General features: G+C 44.3%; 1 protein-coding gene across 4 annotated transcripts in view; it reads left to right on the top strand.

The window, feature by feature from the left end:
* TLN2 (talin 2) overlaps window positions 1-12,284 on the top strand; it is a 426,530-nt gene that overhangs the window by 21,938 nt on the left and 392,308 nt on the right. For 2 of the 4 annotated variants that reach the window (XM_072962304.1, XM_072962301.1), the window contains exon 1: window positions 10,207-10,361. The exons of 1 other annotated variant lie outside the window; for it this stretch is intronic. The gene's annotated coding sequence lies outside the window, so the exon portion shown is untranslated. Of the gene's footprint in view, window positions 1-10,206; window positions 10,362-11,571; window positions 11,812-12,284 lie in introns of those variants that run through there. One more of the 4 variants, XM_072962303.1, reaches the window with a different exon arrangement.

Genomic DNA, 12,284 nt, shown 5'->3' with positions numbered 1-12,284 from the left:
GGAGAACATTTTGTCTGTTCTTGGCTTTGCTAGCGGAGATTTGGACCCCAGGAGAAACACTGTCAGTTTCAGTGTTTGTGGCGACAAAGAACAGGGCTTCTTCCAGCATGGGCTTCTCTCCCACCCTGCTGCAGCCCCTGAGGACTCCATTTCATTTTAGCCCACCTTGCATAGGGGAATGTGGTGGGTACCTGGGAAGAGATGGGAAGGTAGCCAGGAACATAGGTGCAACTCCCAGAAAGCAGACTCTGAGACTCAGATTTGTGTGCAGGTCATCAATTGAGAAATGCTTTCAGGAACCATACTTGTGAGGGGATGAAGAAAGCAAGATAAATGGGGGAAGAGGCTGGACTGAGATACAGTCACAAAAAGACCTCAGGGATTCCAAGGGATGCTCTCCTGCTGGGGCAGCTCTTGAGAATCGCTTCCACCTTGGCCACTATTACTGGTACCCACACATCAACCGCCTGGTTGTTGGATACTGGCTATCTCCTCCCGACACCACACAAATACACTTCCCCCGTGTTGGGAGGGGTGGAGAGGGACTCAGACAAGAGCCATCAGCCACCGACACTTCCAGCAGCTGGAGGAAGGAGTGCCAGAGTGGACGCACCACAGCAACCACCACAATATAGAAGATGCATCTCAGCCATTAAGGCGCTTACAGTCTTGCTGAGGGAACAAGACATGTATATTAACCACAGCACAAGGCAATAGATTATAACTGTCAAGTGAATGGTATTGATTATATGTTTTATAGATGTGTTGGAAAATGACAGAAAGCTAGCAGTGGAATTATGGATTATTTGACTCAACTCACTCAATTTCCAAATGAGAATAGTCTGATGTTAAAAGTGAAGAGACACGCCCAAGGTTACCTATCTACCGTGGAAACACCTAAGTTCCTGATTCCCGTTTCAATCCTCATTCTCCTCAGGAAATCTCCCCCTTTGGAAGTGGTTGCTTTTGACAGGAATGATCTGTGTAATCTTGACTAGAACCAGGTAAGGTTGAAAACAGAACCTCTGAAATAGGTTCTCACCTGGAGAAGAATTAAATTCAAACAAATATCTTTGGTCTCAGTCTAAACAATTGTCAGTCGAGACGTGGGACTATAATGATTGCCCTCAGCTTATAAGTAATTTCATGTTGCATCACTTGTCATTCTGTTTGTGGCAATGTGGGAGGTCACCATCTCTTCTTAAGGAATGGCCAGCGCCAGCTATGCTCATTTTGCAGAAATGAGAAATGGTTTCTGAGTATGTCCCCCCAAAACACCAAAGAACATATGGGTAAGAAACCATCAGAGTCAATACCAGACCACACTGGTGACATCCAGCTTCTGTCGGGTTATTTGGTAAACCACAGCTGTAGTCTGTAGGAGTGCTTCTCTCTTCCAAATGACAGCATGGCCTGCTAAAGGTCTCCTTTTTTTTTTTTCTAGAATCTTCCAGCTCATTTTTCACCCATCTGTATAAGTTACTTCTACAAACATGTAGGGTACCTTGTAGGGAGTGACAGAAAGGGCACCTTAAATGACACTGAACTAAGTCAATAGTAAAGATCTGAGTCCTTTGATAAGTTACTAGCTGTTTATTCCTTCAGTCATTCCTTCACCAGATGTTCGCTCAGCACCTACTATGTCCTAAGTACCATTGTTAGCGCTGAGGGCTTGAAGATGAGGAAAATATGATCCCTCAGGAACCAAGCCTCAGGAAGCTTTTGATCCAGTGGACAAGACAGAGATGTGAATATGAGTCAGTTGTAAATGCTATGCTTAAAACCACAGTGGGGACATCGGTGGTGGGATGGCGCTAGAGATGTTTCTGCTACAGAGTCCATTTTGTTTGACGGAACACATCATTTGGCTTTAAGCCTTATCCATTATTTGCTTATTCATTCAAAAAAGTTACTGGGGGATTTTCATGTACTTAGCACAGTGCTATTTACTACAAGTACATCTAATTGAATGACTCAGCACTGCTTGCTAGGAAGTTCCTAATAATGAAGAGTTTTAATTAATTAAAACATCTCTCTATCTGTTTCATTGTGCTTGGTTTTCTGAAGCACACATATGTCGAGGGAACCCAAGCATTCCACCCATTCCATATCATGTCCCATTCCAGATCACTCAAGTAGACGGGAGCTTGGCTTCCTCCTGATCCCAGCATCTCTTGTCCCAACATCTCCTCTGCCCCTTGACTCTCCTGACTTGGAACACTCTCCCAGCTCTTTGCTGTTGACTTGTTCTAGTGGTTCTTTTAGTCTTATCTCACTTCCCTAAAATCTAAGTTCCTCAATACACTCTGGAAACAAACAAAAATATACCAGCCTGCACAGCTTTTCTCTCCAGTCCTTCTCCATAGCTTAGATACAAATTCAGTTACCTTGGCTCATTCTAGGGGAAACCGCTGTTCCATGCCCTGACTGTGTCTCTGCAGAGAGCATGAAGGTAGCGAGCGTGGGCACACTCACACACCCATCTTTGACACTTGGGAGATTGTTCCTTCTTAAATGGTTTATTATCCAGCCTGAAGCCCAGTACAGAAGTAAGCTGTTTGGTGGAGCAGTGGGGATGAACTGGGCTCAGTGATGAATGTGGTGGTCATTGCAGTGACCCCACAGAGATAGATGTACTCAACCTCGTGCGTTCCTCACTTCTCTTCTAACCTCCTTTGAAGTCTCAGGTTTCCCTTCCTAGTTTCTCGTTGGGCCATCCACCCTGCTGCTATTCCCCTCAAAACCCTTCTCCCACCAGGTCTCCCTTCACTAACCTGTAATTACTCTTCACCCTCCATTTCCCAGGAGGCCCCCAAGCCCCTGTGCAGCATATGTTCTCACTCCCACATTGGTTCTGCCTTTGCTTCTCCATGTTGGGTCTTGCACTACCACTGATCCATTTCATCAGCCGTCAGGGGTCAAAACTTCTCCAGAACACAAAAGGAATGGCAGAAAGGGGGCCACGGTGGAGTATAAAGCTATCGTTGTAGGACACACTCAATTCACGGCAACCAGAGTCCCGTTTGGCATGGACCAGCCGCTGCTGCGTGATGCACACACGCATTGCTAAGAGGGCTCTCTTTGACTTGCACAAAGAGTATGGAGAAATGTGTGCATCTTCACAGTGTAGTATAATGGACTATAATTCTTCAGGAAACTCTTCAGAGACAAGTAGTTTATGATGAATCAGGTCTAGCAGACAATGCTCAGTGGGCACAGGTGTGAGACTCAATCCTCAGCACTTCTTGTGGGTTTCTCCCCAATGTGGTCTCTAGACCCACCGCATCATTATCACCTAGGATGCTTTTAAAGGGAGAAACTTAATAAATCTGGATCTCTTGCAGCAGGTCCTAGGCATCTGAGTGAGAAGCCTATTGAGCCTAGGTTTGGATGAGAGACAGCCCTCCTTTATGAGAAATGCCCAGTGCTTGGAAAACTTCTCCCTCCCCTGCCTCACAGCTACACAGTAGCTCTCTGCCTGGCCTTATCTGCAATTCTGCAGATATTTATCTCCCTGGAGACTTCCTCCCTAGAAAGGATTGTTTCCATCTTCTTAAGATTCTATATAGGGAATCATTCTATAATTAATTTCAGGTTGGGTTGAGAATATTTTTTCTATAGATATGGTGGGCTCTATGATGCATATGGGAGACATTCTCAATAGATAATATTTATAATGTTGTAACTGTGGAACACTTCCCTGCCCAAGCAACAAGATCAGCTGCCCCTAAACGGACCTAGACTTATTTTTTGTATATATGTATTTTTTATTGAAGTATAGTCAGTTTACAATGTTGTGTCAATTTGGACCTAGACTTTTTAAACTCTAAAAATAAACATTTCGAAGCTACAGTTCTTCAGTTTTCATTTGAATGGAATTTAGAGGGATTTGGAATCTTTTTAGTGCTAGTTCTTATGTTCATTGATATGATATGAACTTTACTGTAAATTTTCCAGTTCACAATGAATTCTAAGAAGTTGTGAACCTTTTCAGGTAAAGAAGGTGCTTGTCATCACACAGTACTGCTAGAATCAGAACGCCCCCCTTCCACAGCCCTGAATTAGTCATCGATTCAGGCAACAATCTTTGATAGTGAAACCCCTTGATAAAAGGCTTGTGGGAACTTTATAATGTCGGAATCAGGATGGTACCTCCTGAACCCACTGGTCAATCGCAGCCTCACTGGAATGTGGACAACTTGACATTATGTTCCTCCCCGTATGTGATGCAGCATGAGACATGCAGTACCATCTGTAAAGTGTCCTTGCCCCAAATGTAAACTACAACCTAATTAAGCTGATAGAAACAACTTCCAGTTTACAAGAAATAGTATAGTGAGCAGTTCTCTTCAAGACTTCTTGTCTCCTAAGACCCAACACCCGTAGCAGCATAAAAGAAGGAACCTCAGAATTACCATTATTTAATTTTGACTGTCTTTCTGATTAATAAAGAAATCTATTTCACTGTCCTAAGTGATTGGATAATGAAGAAAGAGATGCATCAGCATGAGTGAAGCCCAGTGAATGCAGAAAATTTATAGGTTGGGTATTCTGTACTTAAGTACTAAAGCAATAAATAAAATAAAAGCATTAAATAAAAGTTAGAATGGCACGGGGTGAAATTTATAGAGATAAATAATATAATACCATTTCATCCCACTGATTATTGTAAAGAGCCCTATATTTCCACAGTAGCCTTGTAGTTCTGAGCCACATATTAATACATTACAAAAGATTAAAATCCTTTAATTTCATAGGAGACCAAAATGATGTTTTTACACTTAATCTTTCTGATATTGGGAAAGATGAAAAGTTATCCCCTTATTCCTATTTTACCTTTAGGTAGAAAAAATTAAGCTAAATGAGTTAGTGCTAGAGGTTTCTGCTTTGTTCTGTTTTTAATTTTAATTTTTTATTGAAGTAGAGTTGATTGACAATGTTCCAGGTGAACAGCAAAATGATGCAGTTACACACACACACAGACACACACACACACACACATATATGCTTTTTCAGATTCTTTTCCATTACAAGCTATATTACAAGATACTGAATATAGTTCCCTGTGCTATATAGTAGGTCCTTGTTGCTTATCTATTTTATATATAGTAGTGTGGGTTTTGTTTTAATCTTAGTCAGATTGCATTGGGGAAATATTTAAAGAATAATATTAAGAGCTGATGCATTACAAACCATCTGAATGGATATTTTCCTCTTTTTTCCTTCTCTTTCCAGCTTCCTTCCAACTTACTTACCCTTTACGTGGTTCTGTATCATGCCAACTTTATAGCCTTTGCAAAGGGGGTTCTAATGCTGAAAATTCTGAGTTTATCAAAATAAAGATAGAACAATATGATAATGCTAAGAGACTGATAAATCTCAATGGAATCACCTTTTGAGGCAAAGTGAGAACAATCAAAGCTTCTTAACCTGATGAAGGTCCCGGAGATGGATCTGGCCGGAAGTAAAATTTACTCAAAATGGTGAGACAAATAATGTATGAGCCAGTTCATCAGAACTCCTGCATGGTAGTTGATCTTAAAGGTTCAATGAATACTTAATGATGCTAAGTTGATATCCTAAGGCATCCTCATTGAGTTGCTCTGGGCAACAGAATATAGGGCTACAAGGACCACAGCTAATCCTCTGTGGCTAGGATTGGTGTTGTCAGGAAAAAATTCCCTTTTTGGAGGGCAGTGCATTCTAAATCTTAAAAGCTTGTAACTCTGAGGGAAGTGACTGATTAAAGGAAAATTTAAAGGCCTCTTATCAACAGAATTAGTTTGAATATCTAGTGTGTCCTCTCTAATCTAACACTCCTTGAAAGGCAAGGGTTATATTTTATTCAGTTGGATTCTGCACAGCTGGGAGGGAGAGTTTTTGCTCATAATGGGTCCTGGCATTAACCCAAAAAAATTTATTAAACTGATTTAAAGAAATAGGCAAGTAACAATTGTGCTGGATATATTTATTTTGTCTTTGATGGAGACCCAAAGCCATCACTTACCCCTTTGAAGTTACATTAAAAATATCTAAGTAATTTCTACCCACATTTACTATGTTTCAGTTCATCACTTTCAATTATTTAGTAAAAAGCAATTACTGACTTAGGCATGATCTCATCATCCTATTTGTTTAGAACAAATATATTCCATTTGAGATTGATTTAGAATGATATTTCCTAGAGGACAAAAAATGTATTATTTTAAAATTAAAGTTGGTCTGATGCCTAAACAAAATGTTTTAAAACAATTTTGTGGCATCTACAAGTAAATACATCTCCAGAGCTGAAGAAGCCATCCTTATTCAATGTAATTTAGTAATAGAGAGGAAATTAAGTATGATCATAGATTTTTTTAATTTAGTTTAAAAGTCTTTCTACAATACTTTGCTATTAGAGAACATCCCATGAAAATATGTTTATATATATAACATTAAAAAAATCCTAAATGCCCTGAGAGACTTAAAAGTTAGATATTTAATAGTAAAAGTTTTGATGATCCACAATAAAAATATTTAAAAATATTTTTAACCACAGTATAGTAACCTCAAACAAGTCTTCTCAATTCAATGAGCAAGCAACCAAAAGAGAATCACCCTGCCTCACATACTGTTGATATTAACCATGATTTGGATTAACGATAAATTCAATTTAGTGTAATAATTATTGGAATTCTTCTAGACAGCGTGTTCTTTGGGGATGTTTAAAGAACCTCCAGTAGTGTGTTTTATATACCATAGGAAAAGAAAAATTAATCTCAAGCACGTCCTGTGTTGGGTACAATAATAACAATTGTTTCCTGAATCTTTGTGAGCAATTTCCTCTTTAAAAAAAAGAGATTTAAATCTGAATCTACCACTCCATCCTGAATAGTCAGGAATAAGGTGAGATCCCATGCTTAGAGACAGCTACAAAACTAAACTATATTAATTCTTGCAAAATGTCAAATATCTGCCTTTCAAATAAAATGGAAGTAACTTATTAATTGTACACTGTGCTGAAACTCAGATAATATTCTCCCTATAATTATTAGGTAATATTTTCTCCTAGAACTTATAATTAGAAAGGAGATGGAGAGATTTCTATAAACCTAGAAATGTCAAATGAGAATAGGAGCCCAAGTATCTTGTTTTCATCTCTGGTTCTGAGTAACAGGCAGTTTTCAGAAAATGTGGTTCCCACTTCTGCCTTGCTCCCAGGAGTGGATAAAACAATTTGGAAAGGGGGAAAAATATCATGAACTGTTGTGTATTTTACCAAGGAAGCCCCAGAACATACAGCACAAAATATGATTTTATTAACAAAAGTAGAACAAAATACTTGGTGGAATTTCTTTTTGCTCTTCAATATGGGCACAGTTGGGTTGGCTCAGGTATGTACATGTGTAGACAGAAAGTCAGCAGATTAGGGCTAACAGCGCAATGGGTGGAGTAGAGCAATTTCTTAGCATTTGGTTCCTTAGCACCAATTAAGTCTGGCTTGGTCTTTATAGCTCTAGCTTGTGGGAAGAATGGGTTTGCATTCCACATACATTTATAGGTGACTAGGATGCTCTCTTTTTATTTTCCCCAATACTGCAGGTTTTTTTCCCACAAAATGTATATCTTTCCAGTTCTTAGTGATCTGCTTGGCAGGAACTGGGACAGTATGAAGGCTTGGTAAATTACTTAATGGAATGAATTTTATTGCAGGCCCCAGATACCCTAAGATACATTGCCACCATGTTTTCTTCTGCTGGATGGAGACAAAAACTTAAGAATGTGAACTTATTGGGTCAGATGTTTTGCTGGTCTACAATGAATTATGATCACTGTGACTAGTAAAGAGAGAGACTACTAATAGCTGACTCTAAATTTAGAAATAACTATCTTTTAAGGTCTAGAGAAGCCTCTGTTTCAGAGCAATTACTGTAGGTTTCTGGTAAAATCAATTTTACCTCTACTGAGGAGGTTGTTGAAAAAATATACCACTAGGCAATAGAATGGTTAGAGTTGGTCTTTCTAAAGAAATAGTAAATGGTCTTGAGGTCCTAACAGAGGTTAGAGAAACTAAGACACTATAAAAATAGGTGAAGTGTCCAAAGTCAGTTATTTAGAAGCTAGGACTAAAAGCAAAGAATTCTAGGATTGATGTTCTCATAGGGAAAAGTGTATGATTGATCTCAGAGAGCCACAAATAGTATTAATTGCATAAATAATGCACAAGTCTTCGGACACCTGCACCTCACTGCTCTGAATGTCTCAGACTTAATTGCTATTTAGAAAAGTGTAAAATTCCAAAACTAAACCAAGGCTATAAACTCTACAACATGTTAGTGTCCCAGGATTACACTGACAGTGTCACAGGAGAGATGACTTTTCAGGTATCTCAGGAACTAGCCAAGTAGACAGTGAATAAATATGCATTTTAATGAGTAAGTATTCATTGTGCAACTTCTATGTGCCAGGCCCTCTTTTAAGCACAGAGGTTCAAATAAAATCCTTGCTCTTGTGGAGTGTACCTTCTAATACTAAATGTCATCTCATTGGTAGGCAGTGGAAGAGCATGGGATCCTTTGAGAAGGGGGAATTAAGTGATGGAAAATCTTGAAATCCAGGTTGGGGAAAACACCCCTGATTTTGAGATGCTTGACAGGAAGCCATTGGGCCTTGTGAACTGAGGACTAAGTGGAAAGGAAAGACTTTATTTGCAATCAATTTTTCTCTTCGTCTCGAATAGCTTCTGACATAAACCTGTCATTTAAGCTATAAAAATATGGTTGCTCTTTGTCAGTAAACCAAGGGACAATTTAGGTGGCATTAATTTAATGAGCTTATTACCAATCTCTTACAGAAATCAATAAACATTTACTTTTTAACCATCCCCTGAGGTTATTGTTAGACTAGTGAATGTCTAAAAAGGTGTGGTGAACAGAAACATTCTTCTTGTGCAATCAGAAACAGTCTGTGCCTTGCAACTTTTAGGACCTTCTGAAGTTGCCAGTTAATTGGTTCTCTGACTGTGCTTTTTGATTTATAAAGTTAATTCTCTACAGTAAGTTACAATTCTGTACTGCAATGTTATAAAGACCTCTGTGGTCATAATAAAATCAAGTTCATCAACCCAGACAAGAACATGCTATTGTTCTTACAGAGTGTCCAGTCTTATCCCAATGTCCCAATGGGCTTCTTCAAGATAGTTTCAATTTACATAACCTCCAGTTCATAGGGACAAAAGTTTCAAGTTCTGAGAAACACTGAAAAGTTGCAGTAGTTTCATTTTTGAGTAACTAAAGAGGTTTGCTATGTATTTCTTGGGAAAAGGGGTTAATCTTGGTCATTTTATTTTGGGATAAAAAATGAAAAAGTGCCAGATTTTTTTCTGATTTACAATTTGTTTTTTTTTTTTTTTGAGTTACAGAAGTAACGTGTCCCTTACAGAGAAATCAGAAACTAGAACTAAGCAGAAAAAAATCATCCACAATTCCATCAGTCACTGAGACCTAGTTAGCATCTTAGTGTTTATGTGTCCAGTCTTTTCTCTTTCCACGTTATGTTTTTAAAAACTGGGATCACATGGTATGCAATGTTTTGTGATGTGTCTCTTGGCTTCCTTAATAAACTTCAAATTGTTTCATGGCAACCTACACTTCCTAATGAGTGTGTAGATTTGAGAGACATATAATTGACTTTATTTAAGGCCACAGTAGGCAGGAGAATTTTTTTTTCTTTAGAATTTAACAGAGTACGCCCCCTCAGCCCTGAAGCCGTTCTCTAAATCCCTAAGTGACCTCAGACCAGCCGAGTTTCGATGTCGGCGTATGCAACACGTGCAGAGAGGGATAATCTCGCTTCGGGTTCCTGCCGACAGCCCACCAGGGTCCTCCCGTCCGAACCGAACCTCGGTTCCTCCTGCGGCTGGCTAGTGGTCGGGGGAAGCGCTCTGCGACCCCAAGGGCCCCATTCCCCAAGACGCCGCATCCCCCCCCCGCCCTCACACAGCGGAATCGGAGACGTGCGACAGCTCAGCTGGCGCGTCGCCTTGCCTCGCGGGCCTTCCCAGCACCGGACGTCGGGCTGGAGACCCACGAGGGGCCAGCGGGAGCCCGGGCCGGCCCAGCCCCGGTGCCGCGCTGCGCCGCGGCCGGACCGGAGCCGCGCGGGGCCGCGCCGTCCCCGAGTGATGACGCGCTTCCTGCCCTCCCGGCGCTCCCGGGCCGTGCGCTCGCGCTCGCCCTCGGCTCTTGTTCCGCGCCTGGAGCCAGCGGCGGCGGCAGCGGCTGAGGCGGCTGCGAGAGCGGAGCGGTCGCCGGGCGCGCGGGGGGATGCCGGCTGCACTCCGGGGCAGGCGCTCTGCAATGAGACAGTAAATGCATCCCCCGGTAAGGCGCACGGCTCACTCGGGTTTAAACCTCTTCCTCCAGCTGCATGCACGTTGCATGAATTTCTCGTGTCTTTTCCCTTCCCTCTACAGAAGGAAAATGTGGGTGGTTTTTCCCTTCCTTTTGCATCTCGTGAGTGATGCCAATGCAGAGAAAACCCCGAAAAGCTCCCAGATTTGATGTTCTAGGAGAGCTTTTTGCAGGAAAATAAAAATAAAATAAAATTACTGCACCTGTCTATTGCACATGTATGTTTTACTGCACCGGACCCGGGCGCCGCCGTTTGCAAACAGCCTCGCAGCCGGCGCCTGAGAGCGGATTCTTAGCCGTGGGCAGCGGGTCCCCTCCGGGGCTCCCGCTGGGTTTCCGGTAACTGGGCTTTGAAAAGCGGCCCCGCCTGCATGGAGTGTCCCCTCGGCCCCAGCCGGGCCCCTGCGCCAGGAGAGTTGGCGCGGGCGGAGCGGCTTCATTCCAGCACTGGTCGCCCCGACTCCAGCGCCACTTTGCAAACAAGTCTCCGGCCGAGGCTCCGAGCAAAGACAGCCGGCTAGTGCGGAGCGCCTTTCCCAGTCCCGGACTCTCCGACCTGCCGATTCTACGACTCTCCTTTACTTGGCAGTCTCACCACCAGCAAACTGCTGGCCGCTGAGGGACCGGGGCAGCGCCGGGCTGAGAGCGAGAGCAGGGTTGGGATTCAGTGCCGCTGGACGAGGGGCGCCCTCTCCTTCCTCGGTCCCACGAGCTGAGATTTCGCGCCCACCGGGAGCATGGGGTTCTAGAGACTGGAATTTCGGGATTCCTTGAGGGGACAGAGGAGCGACGTTTGAGGGCGCCATATTTTCAGTGGGTCCTGGCTGCGGAGGGGAGGGGGCGAACAGTTGGTGGGCCCCGGGGAGAGCGCGGCGCCCCCGCAGGAGAGGCTGGAGCGGCTTTCCCCCGGAAAGTTTGAGCGCCCAGGCCGGCACGGAGGCGGCCCCGCAGGGCGCGCACGGCGCCTGTCCCCGCAAGGGCGCGCGGGCTGCAGCGCGTCGCCAGGCCGGCCCGCCGGGGTGGAGGGCCGAGAGCCGCCGACAGGGACTGTGCGCTCGGCTCGCCTCCTTCCCCTGTCGGGCTCGGAGGCACGAGGAACACGCCCCTCTCCCGCCGCCGCGGCCGCCCGGGCGCTCCGCGGAAGCCGTGCGCTCGGCCGCATCCTCCGGCCCGGCGCGGGTGCGGAGCGTTTTCCCGGCGCCTGGGTCCGCGTGGGCGCCTGGCAGCCCACCGGGGCCCACTCCCCGCGGAGAGGAGGCGCCCAGGTTATCGCCTCAGGGCGGACGGCCTGGCTCGCGGTGGCCCCGGGGCCGAAGACCAGCCCGAGCCTCCTCTCGTCTCCCTGGCTGCGGCGGCGACAGTAGCAGCGCCCGCGGCTGCGTGCTCGGCTGTCGCAGCGATGCCAGCTCGTGGAGGCGAGGTAAGGGGGGCGTTTCCAGAAGTTGGGGCTTCGGGTGACGCGTGGGGAAACTTGGATTTTTGCCGCCTGTAAAGAGTCTGGGTGACTTGGGGAAAGGAAGTTGATTCAGAATCCCAGTGGTGAAAACTAACCTCTGGCTATTTCCAGAAGATGAGAGGGATGAGCTGTGTTGGCGTTGTCCAAGATGCAGTTAAAGACAGGAGAGTAGGGATGATGTTCTGGAAACTTGGACCCCCAAATATACATAACTTACAAGCAGTCTGGTGCTCTGAGTATTGCTTACTATGGCTTCTCATAGTCCCTGGGGGAGCTGAGTTGTGGCATTCGTCACGTTGCCCGCAATCCTTTTTCCAGAGCTTGGAGTTGGCGAGTCCTCAGGAGTGGAGCGGTGGGGACTATTTACTTTCGAAATAGACTGTGATCTCTGCTTTGTGAAGGGGCAGGCGAAGGGCGTGTCTGTTGACCTACAGTTC

This window comes from Vicugna pacos, chromosome 6, assembly GCF_048564905.1.
Source record: "Vicugna pacos chromosome 6, VicPac4, whole genome shotgun sequence".
Lineage (NCBI taxonomy): Eukaryota > Metazoa > Chordata > Mammalia > Artiodactyla > Camelidae > Vicugna > Vicugna pacos.
This window is presented reverse-complemented; position numbering and strand designations above follow the sequence as displayed.